Source organism: Puma concolor, chromosome D1 (assembly GCF_028749965.1).
Source record: "Puma concolor isolate L17-30 chromosome D1, mPumCon1.1.hap2, whole genome shotgun sequence".
Taxonomy (NCBI): domain Eukaryota; kingdom Metazoa; phylum Chordata; class Mammalia; order Carnivora; family Felidae; genus Puma; species Puma concolor.
Window position 1 is genome coordinate 62,234,009 of NC_141676.1, and position 24,335 is coordinate 62,258,343.

General features: G+C 38.6%; 1 protein-coding gene and 1 long non-coding RNA gene across 2 annotated transcripts in view; both read right to left on the reverse strand.

Annotated features, from left to right (window-relative positions):
* Positions 1–24,335, reverse strand: part of GAB2 (GRB2 associated binding protein 2) — a 191,731-nt gene that overhangs the window by 60,012 nt on the left and 107,384 nt on the right. The gene's annotated exons all lie outside the window — the stretch shown is intronic.
* Positions 5–10,464, reverse strand: LOC147576777 (uncharacterized). The gene is made up of 3 exons (XR_015241124.1): positions 6,706–10,464; positions 1,146–6,468; positions 5–912 (listed from the first exon to the last, which is right to left on the reverse strand). It is a non-coding gene; the product is annotated as an uncharacterized LOC147576777 (long non-coding RNA).

Below are 24,335 nucleotides of genomic sequence, written 5' to 3' on the forward strand. Positions count from 1 at the left end.
GAGGAGGAAGAAGGAAAAAGAGGGGAAAAAGGTCATTAGTTAGTTCAAAGCTTCTCACAGGTGCTCAGAAATCACTAGGTTAAGGATGGGGACTGTGGCACCTGCAGGCTGAACATGGCCCTTATTTCTCTTTCATACTTCACCACAGTTTAAAAAATGGAGAATGATCTTAGAATGTGTGTTAGCGCAACACTTCACTATGGAACAGGGTCTTATCATTCTGAAATGAGATGTGGCATTCCAATTTTTTAGATTAAGAAATTAGATGGAGACTAAGACATTTTCGTGCAATTATTCCCTATGCTGGAATACAGATTCAAACTCATAGTACTGTTAGTCAGGGTGGAACTTGCAAAACCACAGCATCTCAGTATATGGATAGGGACCCCAACAAGTCATGGTGAGTGGAAGCAAAGAAGCAGTATCACACACAGCCAGCAGCAGAAAAACAATTCCCTAATTTGTGTGTAGTATATTGTGCTTTTTAAGCAAATGATGGTGCCTTGGAAGAATCACCTAGAAAGCCTTCTAAAACTTCTCTGAAGTGGGGGGTGCCTGGGTGGCTCAGTTAAGTGTCCAACTCTTGGTGTGGGCTCAGGTCATGATCTCACAGCTCGTGAGACAGAGCCCGGCATTGGGCTCTGTGCTGACAGCACGGAGCCTACTTGGGATTCTCTCATCCTCTCTCTCTGTCCCTCCCCTACTCATGCTCTTGCTTTCTGAAAATAAATAAAAAATTTAAAAAATAACTTAAAACTTCTCTGAAGCACATAACTCTAAGATTTTTTTCATTGTCTTGCTCCTTGCAATAGCCCAAGTACTTGTAATAGGGCCTTGCACATATTAAATACTCTATATGTATCACTGAATGAATAAACTCCTTGTATCATTTCATACTATAGAATTTAATACCTGGGGCGCCTGGGTGGCGCAGTCGGTTAAGCGTCCGACTTCAGCCAGGTCACGATCTCGCGGTCCGTGAGTTCGAGCCCCGCGTCAGGCTCTGGGCTGATGGCTCAGAGCCTGGAGCCTGTTTCCGATTCTGTGTCTCCCTCTCTCTCTGCCCCTCCCCCGTTCATGCTCTGTCTCTCTCTGTCCCAAAAATAAATAAACGTTAAAAAAAAAAAAAAAAAAGAATTTAATACTTGATCACATATTCTCTTATCCTGTCTTGTATATTCCATTTTTTCAATAAGACTGAGTAATCTGTGAGCAGACACCACACAAAGTGGTAAAAAGATGCTGCATGTAATAGCCTTGGGTTGAGGCTATGCTTAACTACTGATTTGCTATAGTTAAGTCATTTGTAGATGTGGGCTCCTAGGCTGCCCCAAGATCCTATCTCAGTTACCTTGTCTAAGATTTTCTCTTGCTCTTTGGCTACTGTCTCTGAGCTTCTCTCTCTCTAAACGTCCAACATGGCCACTTTTTGGTTTCATGAGAAAATATAAGCAATCAAGAGAATTTACATATGCTCCATCACCAAATTTACTGATCTGCCCGCATCTGAAGCAAAGTAGCCTGTTATTAGGGAGCATTCACAGTTCGTCCGATCTAAAGCCAACATCCTTCCATTTGTGTGCCCCCTTTCACCTACAAGGGGACCAACACCACTGTATGATTCTCCCATTCTCTGGAAGCACTGCATTTTCCCTCCCTACTAGGATCATTCCCATAAGGACACTAACATCTGCCATCATGGGGAAAAAATATAAAGCTTGACTTAATCCCATGTTCCCCTCTAGTGATGGCCCAGTTTTCTTTAGAGTAAAACCTCAAAGAGTTTTCTATATTACTGGACATTTGTCTCCTCTCTTGCCATTCTTTGGTGGAAAGCAATCTAATCAGGCTGCCCCACCACTGCATAACAAACTTCCCAAAGACTTCAAGGCTGCTAAAGCAACTTTTGGGTTTTATTTGCTCTCTCAACAACACCTGATAATGGCTTATTCTGTCCTCTTTGAAGCACCTTCTTCCCTTGGCTCACCCTCAACTTCCCTCCTCCCCAGCCTCTTTTTCAGACTCCAGGGCTGGTTCTTTCTCATCTCCCTGACCTCTAAATATTGGAATGCTTCCATGCTCAGTTCTCAGTCTCTGTCTCTCCTCTCTCTACACCCACACCCTAGGTTATTTTATTCAGTTTCACAGCTTTAAAGACCATCTAATTGCTGTACTTCCCAAATGTATTTCTCCATCCCAGGTCCATCCACTGAACTCCAGAGTCTTATACCCAACTCTTCACTAATAAGCATCTTAAACCCAGTGTGCTCAAAACTGAGCTCTTTACATCCTCCAAGCCTGTTCTTCCTGAAATCTTTCCCGTCTCAGTTAATAGCAGCTCCAGCCTTCCAGGTGCTCAGACCACATATAGTGAGAGGTCATCATGGACTCCCTTCTTTCACATTCCACATCTACAACAAATCCTGTTGGTTCAAACAGTTCACTCGGTCTAGCCGACCATTCTGTAGTCCTCCTGCTTCTACCCTTTCATCCTGCAACTGATGCTCAACATGGAAGCTGATGTAAATCAGACTGTGTCACTTCTCTGCACAAAATCCCCAAAGGCTTCTCATCTCTGAGTAAAAACCAAAGTCTGCACAATGGCCAGTGGGTCTGATGTGACGGTCAACTCTCCCCCATCCAACACCTCTTACCTCATCTCCAGCCATGCTCTGCCTTGGCCATTCTGCTCTCGCCACACTGGCCACATACTTCTGCCTCAGCGTCTTTGCTCTGGGTGTTCCCTCTGCCTGGAATACTCTTCCCCCAGACGTCTTTCCTTCAAGTCTCTACTCAAATATCCCATTATGGGGGCAGCCATTCTTAACCACCCAACCCTCACACTCTCTTTCCCCCTTACTCTGCAACACCGCTCTTACTAGTACTTACACCATCTAAAGTGCCACATTTTTGTTGAATGTCTGTATCTACCTCTCAAAATGTAAACACAAGGAATGATTTTTAAAAATCCCATGCTGCATCTTCAGTGTTTCAAATAGTGCCTGACACACAGCTGGTTATCAATAACTATGTATTGGATTAATGAGTAATTATTTTATTACATGAACTCCTTACAGCATCCAGTAGGTTACAAGGATATAACTGATGCTTAATAAGTCTTACCTCAAAATGAATATAAGGTATGGCCAGATAGAATCGAGCTGAGGAAAACAAAAAATAAGAACTATATATTTACAGTCACCTAAAATCTTTCCCAGGTCATTGGCTTATAGAACTCTGGGTGTGCTTGTGGTCCATGTAGCAGGTGCATGCATATACATGGAAGTGTGTGAGTAGCAAGGTGCATTTTTAAAAGGTATTGTTAATAGTTTAGCTTGTGTTTCAGTTGATGTGTCCCCTTCAGTGATGGTCTCTGCAGAAAGAGCTGTCTCCAAATCACTGGTGTGCAGGTACAAGCATAAACAAACACAGAGACACCCACATAAACAAGAGAAAGGTGTTTACTACAGATAACATCAGAGCCTGTCAGGTTCTGCTTCCAAGGAAGTGGTGTAGGCTGATAAATGACTGCTTATAAAATGCTGATAAATTTATGACCAAGCAGGCAAGGCTGTCTAGTCTAGTCCCAAATTCCCATCCCTCTTCTGCCACACCATTTCTCTCCAAGTCTATGCACATTTCTTTTTTAAATCAAACAACTGAGAACACAAGTATAACCAACTTCAAAGAGTCTAGCTCCAATGACAACTTCTCTGATCTTCTCAGCTGAAATGGACCTCTACTTCTTCTGAACCTTTGTAACACTTTTTATGTAGTTTTTATGGCCTGTCATTTTTTACAACATATTACAGATATTTTGGAATTTATTGTTTCTTCCCAAGTATATTATGAACAACATCTGTATCCTTCTATGAATCTTGATGGTAGGCATTTTGCTAAATGTTACTAAACAAGGCTCCTTATCGCTGAAATTTTCTTATCTCTCTGGCCTCATTTATACCTCCTTGCTTTCTTCTTTCCATCCATCCATCCATCCATCCATCCATCCATCCACCCACCCATCCATCCATCCATCCACCCACCCACCCATCCATCCAACAAGTATTTGTTTAGTGTTTACTATGCTACAGACAGTATTCTAGATGTTGAGCGTACAGCATGAATTCCTGGTCTTACAGAACTTACTACAGTGCATAACAAATTACGTATTATTCTCCAAATATACCAGATAATTGCATGCCTTCCTGTCTTTGCACAACCTACTGCATCTTCCTAGAATGACTTTACCCTCACCTTGTCTATCTAGAAAATTCCTATGTCCCTTCAGTGCCAGCTTGAAGTATCACTTTCCCTGGAAGGGCTTTACTAACTTCCTTGGGTAGAGCTGGTGCTTCTGTCTTATACTCTCTTAATAATTTGTGCTTTCTTTGGCATTTCAGTTATTTATATATCTTCCTCCCCTTTAAGCTCTGAACATCTTGAGGTTAGGCTCCTTTCTGGCCAAAAGTTACTTGGAAAAGTGTTTGGTCTATATGAGAGCTCAATAAAGATCTATTGACTTTCTTCATTCTATCAATATATTAATTTACTCAAACTAATAAATGCAACTTAAATATATATATATTTTCACAGAAGCAGGAAAGGAGGACAGCAAGAGAAGTACAGCAAAGAGATTAAGAAAGATAAAGGTATAGTGTGGATTCTATATGATGTGAGTTCTTTACTCTCTTGTTCTCTTCATTCTGATATGAACATTGACCATGTAATAAATATTTATTTATTTTTATTTTTTCAGTTTATTTATTAATTTTTACACCCAATGTGAGACTCAAACTCACAACCCCGAGATCAAGAGTCGATGCTCTTCCAACTGAGCCAGCCAGGCGCCCCTGACCATGTACTAAATATTTATAAGGAAATCTGGGGCCTTCAGCTTGAAAGTGTCTCATGATACAGGAATGAAAAATTACTGTTGGATTACTGACACATAATGCAAGGATAACATGGGACCTGAATATGTTACAAGAAGAAAGCTTTTTCAAGACTGTTCTTATATCTATACAAAATTTCTTAACAAAAATTAAGTCAAAATCGATCATGGACTTAAACATAAAATACAAAGAGAAATCAGCAAGATATATAAAGAATTATATAAGGTAACCAAGTGAGGGTTATCTCAAGGATGTAAAACTAATTCAATATTCAAAAATCAATCAGTGTAATCCACCATAGTAATAGACTAAAGAAAAACCACATGGTTATTTCAATGAATACAGAAAAAAAATTGACAAAATTTGATCCCTATTTATAATAACAACACTTAAAAAATAGGAAGAGGGGGGAACTTTCTTAATTTGATAAAAAGCACCAACAAAAGATCAACACCAACATTCTACTTTGTATTGAAAGAATGAATGCTTTCCCCCTAAAATCCGAAACAAGGCAAGGATGTCTGCTTACTCTCACCACTCTTGCTGAAAATTCTAGTGAGGACAATAAAGAAATGGACATAAAAGGCATACAGTTTGGAAATGAAGAAAAAAAACTGTCCCTATTTGCAGATGATATGATTTTCCACATAGAAAATCCCAAGGAATTAGGAAGAAAAAAGAAAAAAAAGAGCTAAAAATCTCCGGGGACTAATGAGTCAAGTAAGGTCACAAGATACAAGATAAACATATAAAAATCAATTTGCTTCAATATGCTAGCAGTGAACATGTGGGCATAGAGAATAAAAATAAAATGCTATTTATAGTTTGTTTTTAAAAAATTAAATAAGTGTAAATCTAACAGAATATGCACAGGACATGTATGCTGATAGCTATACAATGCTGAAGAAAGAAAAAAAAACCAAATACCATGATCATGAATGAGAATACTCAACACAGTACATCTCCCCAAATTGATGCTCAGGTTTAACATAATCTCGAAATTTCATCAAGAGTTTTTACAGATGTAAAGAAAATTACACTAAAATGTATATAGGAAGGAAAAGAAAGTGTAAAAAAATTGAAAAATATGATAAAAGAGGGGTTATTAATTCACTAGATTCCAATAATTATTATATATACACATACAGTTCTCAAGACTATGTGGCACTGTCAGAGGGACACACACACAGAACAAAGGAATAGAAGAGAGAACCCAGAAACAGAGCCACACAAATACACCCAACAGATTTCTGACAAAGGTGAAAAGCAATTCAATGGAAGAAAGACAGCCATTTCAACAAATAATGCTGAAGCAAGTGGATATCCATAAAGAACTAAATCTAAATCTCACCTCTTATATAAGAACTAAAAATGAATGATAGACTTAAATGTAAAACTAGAAAACATTTAGGACAAAAAAACGGAGGAAATCTATCAGGTTTAGGGCTAAGAAGGAGTTCTCAGACTTGACACCAAAAACAGAATCCATAAAAGGCAAAAGCTTATAAATTAAACTTCAATGAAATGTAAAACTTTTGCTATGCAAAAGTCTTTAAGAGGATGAAAAGAGGGGCGCCTGGGTGGCGCAGTCGGTTAAGCATCCAACTTCAGCCGGGTCACGATCTCGCGGTCCGTGAGTTCGAGCCCCGCGTCGGGCTCTGGGCTGATGGCTCAGAGCCTGGAGCCTGTTTCCAATTCTGTGTCTCCCTCTCTCTCTGCCCCTCGCCTGTTCATGCTCTGTCTCTCTCTGTCCCAAAAATAAATAAACGTTGAAAAAAAAAATTTAAAAAAAAGAGGATGAAAAGACACATACAGACTGAAAGTGAAGGGATGAAGAAAGATATTTCATGCAAACAGAAATGAGGGGGTAAAAAAAAAAAGCTAGTATGGCAATACTTGTATCAGACAAAATAGACTTGAAAACAATGTAACAAGGGACAAACAAGTGTTAAATAATGAGAAAGCAATCAATCCAAAAAGAAGATATAACAATTGTAAATATCTATGCATCTAACACAGGAGCACCTAAACACATAAAGCGATGAGTAAGAGACAAAAAGAGAGAAGTTGACAATTAATACAGTAATGGTAGGGGACTTTAACACTCCACTCACATCAATAAACAGATCATGCAGAGAGAATATCAATAAGGAAACAGTGCCTCTGAATGACACATTAGATCTGATGAACTTAACAGATATGTATAGAACATTCTATCAAAAAACAGCAGACTACACATTCTTTTTAAGAGCACATGGAACAATCTTGAGGAAAAACTGCATGTTAGGACACAAAAAATCTCAGTATATCTAAGAAGATTGAAATCACATCAAACATCTTTTCTGACTACAACAGTAAGGAAACTAGACATCAATTACAATAAAAAATAAAACAAAATGAAACTGGAAAAAATCACAAACACATAGAAGCTAAACAACATGCTATTAAACAACCAGTGGGTCAATAAAAAGTTAAAAAATGAAATTAAAAAAAGCACATGGAGACAAATAAAAACAAAAACACAATGCCCTAAGATCTTTGGGATGCAGTGAAAGCAGTTCTAAGAGGGAAATTTATAGCAATACAGGTCTACCTCAAGAAACAAATAAAAAAAAAGAACACCTCAAACCATTTAACCTTACATTTAAAGGAACCAGAAAATGAACAAAGCCTGAGGTTAGTAAATTGCAGGAAATAATAAAGATCACAGCAGAGATAAATGAAGTGAGACTAAAAAAACAGAGGAAATATCAACAAAACCAAGAGGTAGTTCTTTGAAAAGACAAATAAAATTGATAAACTTTTAGTCGGACCCATCAAGAAAAAAAAAAGAGAGAACTCAAATAAATAAAACTAGAAATGAAAAAGGAGAGGTAACAACCAGCACCACAGAAATACAAAAGATTGTAAGGGACTACTACAAAAAATTATATGCCAACAAACTGTACAACCTAGCAGAAATGGAATGAATTCCTGGAAACACACAATCTTCCAAAACTGAATCAAGAATGAACAGAAAATCAAAACAGACTGATTACTAGTAAAAAAAAATTGAATTGGTAATTAAAAACAAAAACAAAAAACCTTCCAACAAACAAAAGTCCAGGCCAAAATGGCTTCACAAGTTAATTCTACCAAACATTAAAGAAGAGTAAATAACTATTTGTCTCAAACTATTTCACAAAATAGAAAAAGGAAAGAAAGCTTCCAAATTCATTCTATGAGGCCAGCATTACTCTGATACCAAAACCAGAAAAAGTGGCTACAAAACAAAACTCTAGGCCAGTATCTCTGATGAACATAAATGCCAAATCTTCAACAAAATATCAGCACACCAAATTCAACAATGCAGTAAAAAGATCATTCGGGACAATCAAGTGGGATTTATTCTGGGGATGCAGGGATGGTTAAATATCCACAAATCAACCAATGTGATACATCACATTAACAAAATGAAGGGTAAAAACTCTCAACAAAGTTGGTTTTGAGGGAACACACCTCCACATAATAAAAGCCATATTTGAAAAACTCACAGCTAACATCATATTCAATGGTGAAAAACTGAATACTTTTCCTGTAAGATCAGGAAAAATGAATGTCCACCTTGCCACTTTTGTTCAGAGTCCAGTGTGCTAACCATTACACCATGGAACCCCACTCACTTTTGTTCACGATAGTACTGGAAGTCCTAGCTGGCACCATTCAGATGAGAAACAAAAGGCATCCAAATTGGTAAGGAAGAAATAAAACTTTCACTATTTGTTAATGACATGACACTATACATAATAAATCCTAAAGATTTTACCAAAATATTATTAGAACTGATAAATGAATTCAGTAAAGTTTCAGGATACAAAATATACAGAAACGTTTTGTGTATTAGTGTTTCTATACACTAATAATGAGGTAGCAGAAAGAGAAATTAAGAAATAACCCCACTTACAATTGCACCAAAAAGAATACCTAGGAATAAATTTAACCAAGGAAGCAAAAGACCTATACTCTGAAAACTATTAGAAATTAATGAAAGAAACAGAAGATGATATAAGCAAATGGAAAGATATACCATGCTCACGAATTAGACAGATTATTGTTGTTAAAATGTCCACACTACCCAAAGCAAATGACAGATTCAATATAATCCCTATCAAAATACCAAAAGGATTTTTAAAAAACTAGAACAAATAATACTAAAATTTGGATAGTGCCACAAAAGAACCTGAATAGCCAAAGCAATCTTTTTTAAACATGTTTATTTATTTTGAGAGAGAAAGAGAGCAAGTGAGCAAGAAGGGGAGCGGCAGAGAGATAGAGGGAGAGAGAGAAAATCCGAAGCAGGCTCCATGCTGTCAGTGCAGAGCCTGACACGGGGCTCAACATGGGTCCTGAGCCCATGAACTGTGAGATGATGACCTGAGCTGAGAGTCAGATGCTTAACCGACTGAGCCACCCAGCACCCCCAGCCAAAACAATCTTGAGAAAGAACAAAGCTGGAGGTATCACATCCCAGATTTCAAGATATAATACAAAGCTATAGTAATCAAAACAGTATGATACTGGCACAAAAATAAATACACAAATCAATCAAATAGGATGAAGAGCCCAGAAAAAAACCTCATGCTTACACAATCAATTCATCTATGACAAAGGAGGCAAGAATATAGAATGGAGAAAAGACAGTCTCTTCAGTAAATGGTGCTGGGAAAACTAGACAACTTTATGCAAAAGAAAGAAATTTCTTATAAAAACAAACTCAAAACGGATTCAAGATCTAAACGTGAGATGTGGAACCATAAAATTCCTAAATGAAAACACAGGCAGTAGTCTCTTGGACAGCAGCCTTAGCAATATATTTATGAATATTTCTCTTCAGGCAAAAGAAACAAAACCAAAAACAACAAGTGGGACTACACTAAAATAAAAAGCTTTTGCATAGTGAAGGAAACCATCAACAAAACAAAACAAACCAACCTACTGGGTGGGAAAAGATATTTGCCAATGATTTATCTGACAAAGGGTTAATATAAAAAAAATAAAGAACTTATGCAACTCAACAACCAAAAGAAAAAAATATTTGATTAAAATATGGGCAGAGGATCTGAATAGACATTTCCCTAAAGAAGACATACAGATAGTTAACACAGACAAAAATGAAAAGATGCTCAACATTAGTAATCGTCAGGGAAATGAAAATAAAACCACAATGAGATATCACTTCACACCAGTTAGAATGGCTATTATCAAAAAGACAAGAAATATAGTAAGTGTAGGCAAGGATGTGGAGAAAAGGGAACCCTTGTGTTGCTGATGAAAATTTAAACTGGTGAAATCACTGCGGAAAACAGTATGGTGGTTCCTCGAAAAATTAAAAATAGAACTATCATATGATCCAGTAATTCTACTTCTAGATATTTACCATTCCCCCCATCAAAAACCCTGAAAACACTAAATCAAAAAGATACATGCATCTCTATATTCATTTCAGCATTATTTACAACAGCCAAGATATGGAAACAATCCAAGTGTCCATCCATAGATGAATGAATAAAGAAGATGTGTATACACACATACACACACAGAGAGAGGAATGTTACTTGCCCATTAAAAGAGATCTTGCATTTGAAACAATGTGTATGTACGTAGAGGGTATTATGCTAAATTAATTAAGTCAGAGAAAGACAAATACCATGTGATTTTACCTGTGGAATCTCGAAATCAAAACAAGCAAACAAACAACAGCAACAAACCAGAAACAGACTCATAAATGTAGAGAACAAACTGGTAGTAGCCACAGGGGTGGAGGTGGGGGGAATGTGTGAAACAGTTGAAGCGGACACAGAGGTATAGACTTTCTGTCATAAATAAGTCATGGAGATGAAAAGTATAGCATAGGGAATAATACCGTAACAGTGTTGTATGATGACAGATGGTAACTACACTACCATGGTGAACACTGCATAATGTATAGAAATGTCAAGCCACTATGTTGTGCACCTCAAACTAGTAACACTGCATATCAAATATACTTAAATAATAAAAATTTTTAAAAAGATAAAAAGAGAAGCTTTTGAGTGGGAGAAAATACTTGCAAACCACATATTCAACAAAGAATAATATCTGGTAACATATAGAAAACTATCACACTCAACAGTCAGAAAAGGGAATTAGGACAAGGGCAAAAGAAATGGAAGGCACTTCACTGAAGAGAATATACAGATGGTAAATCTGTATACATGTAAAGATGCTCAATATCTTTAGCTGTTCTGGAAACAGAAATTAAAATACAATGAGATATCACAGATCTATCAGAATTGCTAAAATAACAACAACACAAAATGCTGGCAATGAGGCAGAGAAAACAGGTCACTCAATATTGCTGGTAAGAGTCTAAAATGATCAGGGTGCCTGGGTGGCTTTGTTGGTTGAGCTTCTGATTCTTGATTTTGGCTCAGGTTATGATCTTGCCGGTTTGTGGGATTGAGCCCCTTGTCAGTCTCTGTGCTGAAAGCATGGAGCCTGCTTGAGATTCTCCCTTTCCTTCTCCCTCTCTCCCACCCTTAAAATAAATAAATAAGCTAAAAAAAAAAAAAAAAAAAAAAAAAGAAAGAATCTAAAATGATATAGCCACCCTGGAAAACAGTTGGGTCATTTTTAAAAAAACTAAACATGCAACTCCTATGCACCACAGCAACTGCTCTGCTCTGCTGGGTAGTTATCCCAGAGAAATAAAGATTTACATTCATACAAAAATTTTTACATGAATGTTTATATAAGTTTTGTTTATAGTAGCTCCAAACTGGAACAATCTAAATGTCCTTCAATAGGTAAATGGTTAAATAAACTGTGATGCCATAGGATACTACTCAGCAATTAAAAAAAAAAAAAAAGTATTGACACATACAAAGTGTTGAATGAATCTCCACAGAGTTAGGCAGCATCAACAAAGCCAATCCCAAAAGGCTACATACTGCCCAATTCCACTTATGTACCATTCTTGAAATGGACAGAAGATTAGTGGTTGTCAGTGGTTAAAGGAGGGGCTTAGAGTAGGACAGATGTGAGTGTGGCTATAAAAGGGCAGTATGAAAGATTCCTGCGATGATGGAAATGTTCTAGATCTTGACTGTATCAATATCAACATTCTTGTGATGTTGTAGTACAGTTTCAGAAGATGTTACCATTGTGAGGAAACTAGTAGAGGGTATGTGGGGGTCTCTGTATTACTTTTACCACTACATATGAAACTAAAATTATCTCAAAATAAAGTTAATTAAAAGGAAACTGATCCACAAGAGAATTGGAATGTTCACAGATGGGAAATGTATTTGAAGAAAACCATAAGGAGGAAAGGACTATTTCTCAGAGAAGAAAAATAAAGATCATGGAGAGAAAGGTTAACAGCTGGCTACCGACTATGACCAGATCCAGCTGTCCTCAATCTTTTTCAGTCAGGGATAGGGATGGGATCTTAGGGATTCATACTGTGAAAATATGAATAAACTTCAGAGTTCAGACTTCTGAGCAGGAGTGCACAAAATACCAAGACTCACCAGGATTTCCAAACCTTTTAAACTACATGCCAGCTCTAGGGATTGTAGGCTGTCCAGGCAAGGCATGATTCTAGGCCTTAGGGAATAAAAGTTCCCAGAGAAACAATAAACTTAAGATGCCAACAAGCTTCTCCTCTTTTTCTGTGTAGTAGTCCGCCTCCACGATAGCCCTCAATGAGTCTTATTTTCCAGTATAGCCTTATGTAGTCCCCTCCCATACTGAATAAGGATGACCAACAGCATATTGCATAAATGACCGTGCAGCTTTGAAGGCTAAGTAATTAAAGATGCTATAGCTTCTTTCCTGTTTGCCTTTAGATAAGCTGCCATGTTGTGAGGATACTCAAGCAGTACTGAGGAGTGCACATGGTGAGGAACTAAGTAAGGCCTCCTGCCAGCCATGTAAATGAGCTATTCTTAGAAGCAGATACTTCAGCCCCAGCCAAGCCTTCAGATGCCTGCAGCAGTAGGCAACTTCTTAACTGTAATTTAATGAGAGACCCTGAGCCAAATCCACCAATCTAAAGTGGTCCTGAGTTCTCGACTCACAGAAACCCTAAGAAATAATAATATTTATTGTTGTTTTAAGCCAGTAAGTTTTAAACCTTTTGTTATGCTGTAATAAATAACTAATACATTCTACTTTCCATTTCTAGGGCTAGGTGGGTATAACCAAGGGTAACCACTGGGAGGAAAGCCTTGTCTATTTAGAAGACTAAAAGCAGCTCAAACCTAAAAGATAGACAAATAGGCCATTGGAACAGAAGGTTCCAGAAACAGACCCATACATACTTCATCACTAGATTTGTGAAAAAGTTGATACTGCAGTGCTATAAAGAAAAGAACTGTCTTTTCAATAAACGGTGATAGGTCATTTGGTAAGTATGAAGAAAGATTCTTTTTATTCTTAAATGGTTGTTTATTTTTGAGAGAGAAAGAGAGAGAGAGAGAGAGTGCACAAGCAGGGGATGGGCAGAGGGAGACCAAGCAGACTCCTGTCAATGCCGAGCCTGGCATGGGGCTTGAACTCACAAACTGTGAGATTATGACCTGAGCTGAAATCAAGAGTTGGGTGCTTAACTGACTGAACGATTCAGATGCCCCAAAAGATTCTTAATCCCTTTTTATGCTATATATGAAAATTAATTTCAGATCATTATAAATCCAAATGTGAAAGATACAAAATTATAAAGCATTTAGAGGAAAATGCCTTCATGGCTTTGGGCTACACAAATTTGTGGAATACTCAAAAGTTGCTAATAATACAAGAGAAAAAGTGATCAATGTTGTTACATTACACTTAGTGTCTGGTCACCATCAAAAGGATGAAAAACCAAGTGAGTAAGAGGAGATATTTACAATACATATATCCATGAAGACTCCTATTCAGAATATATTTTAAAAAACCCAACTCCACATATTAGCAGGAGAAAGACCACTTAATAGAAAAATGGGCAAAAGATCTGAATAGGCACTACACAAAAGACATCCATCCAAAAGGCTGTAAGCATAAAAGAAGATCTTGATTTCATTAGTCATTGCAAAATGCAAATTAATACCACTACACAACCACCAGAATGGTTATAACAACAAAGACTGATAGTAATAAGCATGGGGAAGAATATGGAGAAACTGAAACTTTCCATACCGTATTAGTAAGAGTGTAAATTGGTATAACCATCTTGGGAAACTATGGCAGTATCTACAAAAGCTGAACATATACCCCAGGACCTCACAATTCTACTCCTAGATACATGCCCTAAATAATTATGTACATATATCCACCAAAATACATGCACAAGTATGTTCATTGCAACACTTTTCAGAAATGCCCAGCCTGGGTGGCTCCATTGGTTAAGCGTCCGACTTCAGCTCAGGTCATGATCTCACGGTTCGTGGGTTCGAGCCCCGCATCTGGCTCTGTGCTGACAGCTCAGAGCCTAGAGCCTGCTTCAGATTCTGTGTCCCCCTCTCCGTGCCCCTCCCCCGCTTGCACTCTGTCTCTCTCAAAAATAAATAAAAACGTTAAAAAAAAAAAAAAGAAATGCCCATATCATGCTTGCGTTTCTGCTCTATTTCAAGTGCTTATTATGTACACGTGAACTGCCGTGCTAGTTTCCTAATTAAATACTTATAAAATGCATCCAGTTTAATCTTCTAGTTTTTATAAATACTTATTTTTGAGAAGGGGGATAGGGGGCATGACAGGGAAAGGGCAGAGAAAGGGGGACAGGATCCAAAGTGGGCTCTGTGCTGACAGCAGAGTCTGATGTGGGGCTCGAACTGATGAACCATGAGATCATGACCTGTGCCAAAGTTGGACACTTAACTGACTGAGCCATCCAGGTGCCCCTAATCTTCCAGTTTAATCAGAGCAAAACTCTGATCACGTTACTCCTCCCACTATCCAAAATTTTAATGGTTCCCTGTCAATTGCATAGCAAAGTTCAAACTCTATGGTTTAGAGTTTTTTTTAATTAAAAAAATTTAAATTTATTTTCAATGTGGTAAAATACACTGAACATAAAATTTACTATTTTAACTACTTAATTGTACAGTTATTTCTGTGGCATTAAGTATATTCACATTGTTGTAGAGCCATAAACACCTTTTTCATCTTCCCCAACTGAAATTCTATGTCTGTTAAACACTAATTCCCAATTCTCCACTATACCCTGTCCCTAAAAACCACCATTATACTTTCTGTCTCTGTGAAATGGACTACTCGTATATGTGGAATCATACAATATTTGCCCTTTTGTGACTGGCTTATTTCACTTAGCATGAGGTCTGCAATGTTAATCCATGTTGTAGCATGTGTCAAAATCTCATTCCCTTTTAAGGCTGAATAATATTCCGTTATGTGTAGATGTCACATTTTGCTTATCCATTCCATCTGCTGATGGGCTCAAGTTCTGGGGCTCAGTTTTAGAGCCTTTACGATTCAGCTCAAACCTGCATTCCCATCTCATTTATACTCCTTTATTTATAATGTGATATATACATGCATACATACATATATATACACACACTGTTACTACTCAAACCAAGTTGATTTTTCACTGTTTCCTAAATATAATTTTCTACCTTCACACGCTCAATTTCCCTGTCTGAAAAGCGTCCCAATCTTCCCTGTCTAAATTGTCCAAAGTTTTTCTTATATTTGAATGCTGTCCTCTAATGTCACCATTTTTGATCATCCTTCATTCAAGGTTCCAACATCTAGAGCTTTTTCAGAACAGAGAGTCTTCCCCTTTCACAGAACCTCACACAGGGCCTTCCTGCAGTGCATGAGTGCTCTTATTCATTGAACTAAGTGAACTAGCTAAATTTCATTAAAACATAAGTGTACATACTTCTATGCTTAAACATCTCACCATGAGTTTTTTTCTTGTTTTCAATAATAAGCTGTATTAAGCCACTTAAAAATGTCAAATAGACAATATGAAGAGTTAAAAGGGTATCTCTTTCTTCCTAATTCCTGGTACAACCCAGCCAGGCAGAAAAAAACCTATTAATTCAGACAACACAAACTCAAAGCAAGGGGCACAAATGCACAGAACTAAGGAGAGCAGGACTGAGATGCTATAGAGTGGGATGAGAAAAGCCTGAGCTCAGAGTGAAAAGACTCGAATTACAGTCCTTGTTCTTGCTCTATAAACTTGGAGAAATTTTTTAAAGTTTCCTAAGCCTCAATAACCAGGCATATAAAAGGGGAAAAATACAAAACTAATAATATTGCATACAGTAATAGTAAAATTAAAAAACGTAAACGCACCTAGAACCAACCTTGGCATGATAGGTGCCAAGTGCATAGTTCTTTTTTTTTTTTTTTTTAATTTTTTTTCAACGTTTATTTATTTTGGGGACAGAGAGAGACAGAGCATGAACGGGGGAGGGGCAGAGAGAGAGGGAGACACAGAATCGGAAACAGGCTCCAGGCTCCGAGCCATCAGCCCAGAGCCTGATGCGGGGCTCGAACTCACGGACCGCGAGATCGTGACCTGGCTGAAGTCGGACGCTTAACCGACTGCGCCACCCAGGCGCCCCGATAGTTCTTGAATTAAAAGCAGTCCAAGGAGATTCGTGAGATCATGAAATTGGCAGAAGAGTTATCATTATAGAAGACCCCCAGATTTTCCACTCCATGTTCTTTCTTCTCAATCACCATTAAGAAGACATTATTGGAGCACCTGGGTGGCTCAGTCGGTTAAGAGTCTGATTCTTGGTTTTGGCTCAGGTCATGATCTCATGTTTCCTGAATTTGAAACCCACATCAGGCTCAGTGTGCTAACAGCATAGAGTCTGTTTGGGATTCTCTCTCTCCCTCTCTCTCTGCCCCTCCAATGCTCACACACACTCTCTCTCTCAAAATAAACAAACTTAAAAAAAAAGGCATTATCTTTTCTTCCTTCTTGCCCTGCATCACACATCAGCAACCGCTCTGAATTCTGCCTCTTTTGGTTAAAGCTATGACTCTTCTTCAGTTTCTCAGGTTCAAAATTAACTACTTCTTTCTATTCAGCTCTTCCTGCTACTTCACTGCTCATGCCAAATCAACAAGCTCCTTTGTAGCATTCAGTAAAACAAGCACAAATTCTGCTAAATGTTTTGAGGGATATAGAAAAGAGGTAAGATTAATTACTTTCAAGTAACTTATAAGTTTACAATGTTGCAGGAACAAAAGAGATGAACACATGTCCCTAAAATGAAAAGCAAATGTTGGGGTACCTGCCTGGCTCAGTCGGTAGATCATCTGACACTTGACCTCAGGGTCGTGAGTTCAAGCCCCATGTTGGGGGTGGGGCCTACTTAATTTTTTAAAAAAGGCAAATTTTTAGAAGTACCATAAAGAAATATATAATGTTATTAGACCCCTGAAGTAGATAATCAAATTTGGTTGGGGCATGGAGACAGAAAGGGAGAAAGAGAATATGAATGAATATGAACAATGAAGAAGATAGGGTGTAATAGTTTGGGGAAGGAAGGAGAAATGGACATTTCTTCTACAGGACACAGTATGACCAAGGTCTGGGTATGGGAAAAGGTAAGACAAGTTCCTTTACACCACGCTAAGAAATTCTTTCTTTTATTGGTAATGGGGAGCTACTGAAGAGTATAGATCAGCAGAGAAGTAACTGTTGCTGTGCTGTTATCTGGCATAATGATGAAGACAAGCCACAGAAAGGAAAAATGAGAGGCAGAAAAAACTATTTAGAAAGCTGTTGCAGTAATCTGCCATCCTGAAAGAAAATGACAAGGAGACAGAAAGGGAAAGGCAATGCAAGTCACTTTATTCAACAATGGGGCTTAAAAGAGTATAGGGTATAGGGGCCTACTCTCAGGAAAGTTAGAACCTTCCATTTGTGTCTGTGATTAAGAGAACACCACCATCTTCTCTGATGAAACAGAAGTGACTGTTTTCCTTTTGTACCCAAATCCAGTCAAAAAAACCAAAACCATTTCACAACCATTTAGACCACATGTGAGTACACATGACCTGGAAATTGCATCACTCCCAGTGTTGAGAGGAGTGCATGTCCCATATGAACCTGTCTCTGTTCTTTACGTTAGATTCCAAGGTAGTGTGTAGAATGAGGCCATGACTTCCTCCTGTTGCTCTTGGCACCTAGAACCTTTAGGTGTTGGGGGGGGGGAGGGGCAAGTTAGCTCTACACTGGCCACACTGCATAGGATGTTATGTTCAGGTCTGGCTGTGGTGATGGGACTTGAAATCCTATAGTACTAGGATTCAGTGAGCTTCTGCCTGGAGTCATGATTATAATGTTCTAAGATATAAGGGGCTGACATGTGGAAGAGCAATTTGATTTATTTTGGGTGATCCCACATTCTAAAGTTGAACTACTGCCAACAGGCGTGTACTACAGAAAAGCAGATTTTTGCTCAGTGTAAGTAAGAATTTTCTGAAAGAGTGGTCCAAAGCAGGGCCCTTGGAAACTGGGGAACTACTCATCAGCATTGGGGATACTGAAGACAAGACAGCCTAGGCCAGGGGTCAGCAAACTTGTTCTGTAAAGGGCAGAGAGTAATTCTTTCATGCTTTGCAGGCCATATAGTCTGTCACAACTATTCAAATCCATAATGGCAGGGAAGAAGCCACAGACAATTTGTAAGCAAACAAGAATGGCTGTATTCCAATAAAACTAGGTAGAAAAAGTTGTATTGGGCAAGATTTTTTTGCCGACCCCTGGCTTAGGCTAAGGGTGAGAAGGGGGACTGAAAGGGGCCTCAATCAGTGGATCAATAGACAGACAAGGGATTAAGGTCTCTTCCAATTTTGAGAGTCTTATGTATTAGTAACCAAGAAAATCTAATATTGTAACACCTCATTCAATCAGATTAGATTCTCAAAACACAGGGATGTGTGCTTTTAAATAACCAACTGTTAACTAGAACCCCTTTGTATTTTCAGCCTTAACAGCTGAAAACGTTTCCAAAACCCCAGAATTTTCTGCCTTGCCTTAGGTATCAACTGAAGATAACAGAACTTTTCTTTGATGACTAAGGACTTCTTGAGCTTCATATCATCTTTCTAGATACCAAATCTCACATGCCTTGTGGTTAAAATTGTAGAAAGGTCAAGACACTTCTTGGAAGAGGGTTTTGTGTAACTCCTAGAAATGGGTGTGTCCTTTGAACTTCCCTCTTTCTGATGAGAGTGAAGCCCAAAAGTACTAATAAACCAGGGGAGTCCTGTCAAGTGAGGATTATAGTTAGTTATAATATAACCTCAGAATCTGAGGTTCCTGGATGGTATCAACTGACTGAACTTATTAGGGATACTAAAAACATATTTTCATCTTCAAAAAGTTCTTTGCTTTATATGTAAAAAAAAAAAATTCACCAACATCACAATTGCATACACACACACACACACACACACACACACACACACACACACACACACACACATTCACCTTTCTTTTAGTGAAACTTCCAGCTCAAACAATCACAAAGACATAGAAGAATTTGATTTGACTTGTGAGTATGTGAGGCACAACCACATCTCTATACACTGCAGCATGAAGTACACCAGGCCAATCTTCTGTCCCATAACAGTTAAGAACAAACAATAAGAGTCCAGTGGATCATGTAATGGTCACAAATTTCTGGAGGAACACTTCTTGAGTGAGGAAGGGCTTCTTGCTATTCTTCCTCTAAGAATCCTTCAACTACTCTAGACCATTAGTGACTTTACTATGTGAGGAAAATGACTATGACTTTCCTGAGGGGGGAAAAATGGCACTTGCTGAGCTCTTCCTATATATCATGTGCTTTCTATCCATTATCACATTTAATCCAAATCAATGCTGTAAGGCAAATATGATCCCCTTTTCACAGATGAGAAAAATGAGTTTCATTGAGGTTAAACAATTGGCAGAGATCTGCCCTACATCTTGTGGTGGGTCAGGGCTAGGGTCCAGAAAGAACTTGAGAAGCTAATACAGATAAATTGCTGACTATACTGAGACACTGGCCAGAGAATCTGTGAAAGGTGAAGTTCAAAGTTGGTGACAGCAATAGAGGGATTAGAATCCAGGTCCCAGCTCTTAGTCCATAATTATTTCTACTCCTCAAATCCAAATCCCCCAGGAGAGGGAAGCATAATTACATGCTCCAGACTCATCCATCTGAGTAATGAAGTTTCTCTCTGACTCCAATGAACCTTATTTGTTCCTGGGGAATGGAATCAACCTTATCTTATCACAAGACTGTTACATTCTGAGGTCAGGGAACTTTTGTATCTCCAGCATTTAGCAAAGTACTTGGTACATGGTACGTACTTTATAACTCTTCAATGAAAGGTATATGAAAAAAAAAAAAAAGAATATCTATTTGTCCCTCTTTGGAAAAAAACAAACAAAACCTTTTTGTCAGATGACCTGCTAATGTAACACTTCCAGGATTCTAACAACCTCTATCCTGGGAGAGATGGCACACAGACATCATAAATATGAAAGATCACTTTTATGTGAAACTGACTCCAACCCTAGGCTTCAGGGGGGAGATCATGGGATCCTTGGTTCACTGATGGGCACATGATCGAAGCCAGTCTTAACAGTCATTAAGATTCAACTCCAGGCCTCCAGTCTGTCTTTGACTCAAAGTGGTTTCTATCACTGGACAGAAAGTTGTGATGATATGAGCCTGAGGTTGTAGGGACAGCCATTTGGAGTCTGAGAACAGCTAACCTGAAGAGTGTCAAGTTAGAAAGATGGATCTTGATGAAATGTAAGTCCTAAATCAAGCTGATCCTGAGCCCAGGTTTCCCCCTTGTAGGCTTAGGTGACTTTTCTCATTTAAAGGAATTTAGGTCAATATCTGGTCAACACAGGTCTTAAGCGTGTGTCCAGTACTGAGACCCAGAGCAGTTTGTTACCACAAGGGTAACTAAGGGGTCCTTCCCACATGCTCTTATCATATTCATGATTCAATCCATTTTCAGCTTCCTTCACTTTCAATTTCTTTTCTATTCCGTTTTAGTCGCCTTCCTCCTTTCAATCATTCAATCAACATTTATCCAACAGATCACTGCCAGGTCCTTCAAGATAGTACCCAGGTAGCTCAGTACTCTGAGCTCAGGACTCTGCTAATGGTTGCGAGCAGAGAACCACTCTACCTGGGAGGAGTCAGGGAAAGCTGAAGAGCACAAGCAACATTGTGGTTGGGTCTTGGAGGATAAGTGGAGTTTTGCAGTTGCAGAAATAAGGCTGGAGGGGAAAAAGGCTTTTTCAGGAAAAGACAATAATATGCATGCAGTTAACTCTTGTTATTCACAGTAGTTATGACCTATAAAGTCACCATGAACACTAAATTATTGAACGCATATTCATTTTTCCTAGGAGAAAAACAGGGTTAGTTTCCTGCAAGCCCATGGTCACAATATTTTTGTCAACCGATATAATCTTATCTCATGTTTGTGTTTAAAGACTCCTCACTTAATATATATTGTTGATTCATTAACAATTAACTGAATTGACTGAATTCAGTTCTGAATTCAGGCTGAATTAACTGAATTCAGCCAACAGCACCGTAACTCAAGTCTGAATGAAAGTTGTAAATACACGTGTTTTCTCCATAAGGCACAGCACAATTTTCCTGAGCTTCAGAACACTATGCTTGGGGCCCTTTTTAAACAGCAAAACCACCAGTGAAAAGCATGGCATTAAACAGATGGAGGGAAGAGCATGAGAGCTGAAGCAAGAAGGCAGAGCGCTGCTCTGTCACCTCCGCTGGGGAATGTGTGTGGGGGGCACTGAAAGTTTCCAGGGCTCTGCACACAGGCACATCTGTGCCTGATCATGAAAGAAGGCACTGTGAGTTTTGCTTTGGGGGTTACAAATCAATTTTAGCAGGTAGGTGAATTTGCAAATGCAGAATCTGAAATCTGTGATTAGGAGGAATGACTACAGATGGAAAACGTTGGGGCGTTCCAATAATAAGTAATAAAGCTAAGGTTGGTAAAGTTGAAGGAAGGAGGATGAAAAACTGTGAAAAGGAAATTACTGGAAAAGTGGTCTGGGATTATTTTAAGGGCTTCACGTGCAGAGTTTTATGTTTTTTCTGTATACCAATCACTTCTTTTTTTTTTTAAGTTGTGGTTGACATTCAAGGTTATATTAGTTTTTGATTGTACAGGTCAATCATTCTTGATACCAAATGTTAATGTAAAATTTAGAATTTGAGAATTCCCCCGTAGAGCAATAATGATTTTATAGTATTTACTAGCTAATAGATAAAAACTACTATGAATTCATTAACTCAATTATTTTATTAATTCAATTGTCTACATTTTTTAAAAAGTATGGATACTTGTAAATTCAGGGGGTAAATACTTGGTGTAAGTATGTGTTCATGTTTTCAAGGACCCAGGCCACCCTGTGAGAACCACTGTCATGTACTCAGGTGAGGAGCCTGCCTGGGCATAGAAGAAAGCATCTGCAAAGGTCCTGAGAAGAAATAAAGCTTGGCTCAAGGGAGGACCTGACAGGAGGTCATGGCTGGAGCATAATGAGCAGAGCAGAGAGTAGGAGGAGGGAAAGGCAGCAATAGATGATGATGGTGCCTTGTAGGTCATTTAATGAAGTTTAGATTTTATCTTAAATAGAAGATCCCTTAACAGGGATATAATTAAATAAATTGACATATCAGCAATTGAAGAAACAAGCTTGAGAACAATGTAGTATGATCCTATTTATGAACTCATATGTATACACATCACCACATATATATGTGTATGTACAGTATACATATATGTACACACACACACACACACACACACACACACACACACACACACACACACACTCCTGCATTTTACAAACACTTAGAAAAGTATTCCAAACTGGTACCAGTGGTTCTCTGTGGAGGAGAGTGGAGTATATAAGAGAAATAAGGGAACTTTCACATTTTGGGGTGCATGGGTAGCTCAGTCAGGTAAGGGTCCAGCTCTTGACTTTGGCTTGGGTCATGATCTCACGGTTTGTGGGTTGGAGCCCCATGTTAGGATCTGTGCTAACAGTGTGGAGCCTGCTTGGGATTCTTGCTCTCCCTCTCTCTCTTTCCCTCCCCTGCTCATGCATTCTGTCTCTCTCTCATTCAAAATAAATAAATTTTTCTAAGAAGGGAACTTTCACAATTTAATCCATATGGTAGTCTTAAATAAACATGAGACCACTGAACGGTTTTACACTTTATTTTCATATTTACATTTCTTAGTTTGTGGCAAATGCAGTGTAGAGGGCAAAGAGCATGAGCAGGGAGGCCAAATACATACCTTCTCAAGAAATAATGGTGATCTGGACCAGGACAGTGGCAAAGGACATATAGATCCAAGATATACTTCAGAGGCTGAAATGCCTAATCTTGGCAACAGACCGAATATGGGAGATATGGGAGAAGGAAGTATAAAGGCAGACTCCTAAGATTTCCTACCTGAGCAAGTAGTTGGGCTATATCATGGCTTAGGGTGAGAACCACAGCCACGTCTCTCTGACAAGCCTATCACAGTGCATTTTGGGCATTCTTTGCCTCAAATGCATCAAAAACAAAGGAGTAAAATGAATTGGACATGTGTGTGAGAGAGGGTGTCACATCTGGGAAACCAGAGAGCCTTGTATGAGTGATTACATTGACTAAATTGTATGAGATTGATTTCCCAAAGACCAGGTCAATCTTTCTGCAGGGGACTCATGGAAACCATTAGTGGAATTACCTCCTCCATTGACAAAACAACAAATGAGCTGTTGCCAGCCCTTTGTGTTTTGGAGAAACAAAGGTCATTCCATTGAGGAACCTCTTTCTCATGTCCTTGAATGCTCTAAGTTGTATTTAAAGCCCTGAATTAAGCAAAGGTTACCAAAAACAAAAAACCAGGGCAATGTTGGAGGAAGGATAGACAAATCATCCCCATCAATATAGCTACACTGTTCCCCTTCCTCTAGGACAAAGGCTTCTCTCATCAGGCTCCCCCACTTCAAGTAATGGGAGAAGAGAAGGCTCCTGGGCTTTGGCTTCCCTACAGACCTGGTTTCATACTTTCTTAAACACATACCTGATTGTGTGACTTCCTTGCTTCAACAGAGGTACTCAAAACCTCAGTGTGTATCTGAATTTCGGAGACACATGTTCAAATGCAGATATCCCCAGGTACCAGGCCCGATAGAGATTCAAACTCAGTTAGTCTTGAGTGGGGTCCCGGACACAAACCCGAAGTATCTCCACAATAGAATGTCCAAGAATCCCATTCGGAGAAACACTGAACTGCATGGTTAATGGTGGTTAATGAAATGTGGTTACCATTTAGTGACCTGCACTGAAAAAATAACTGGGTCATGGAGATCTGGGGTGTACTTCTAGCTCTCTCGCTGGT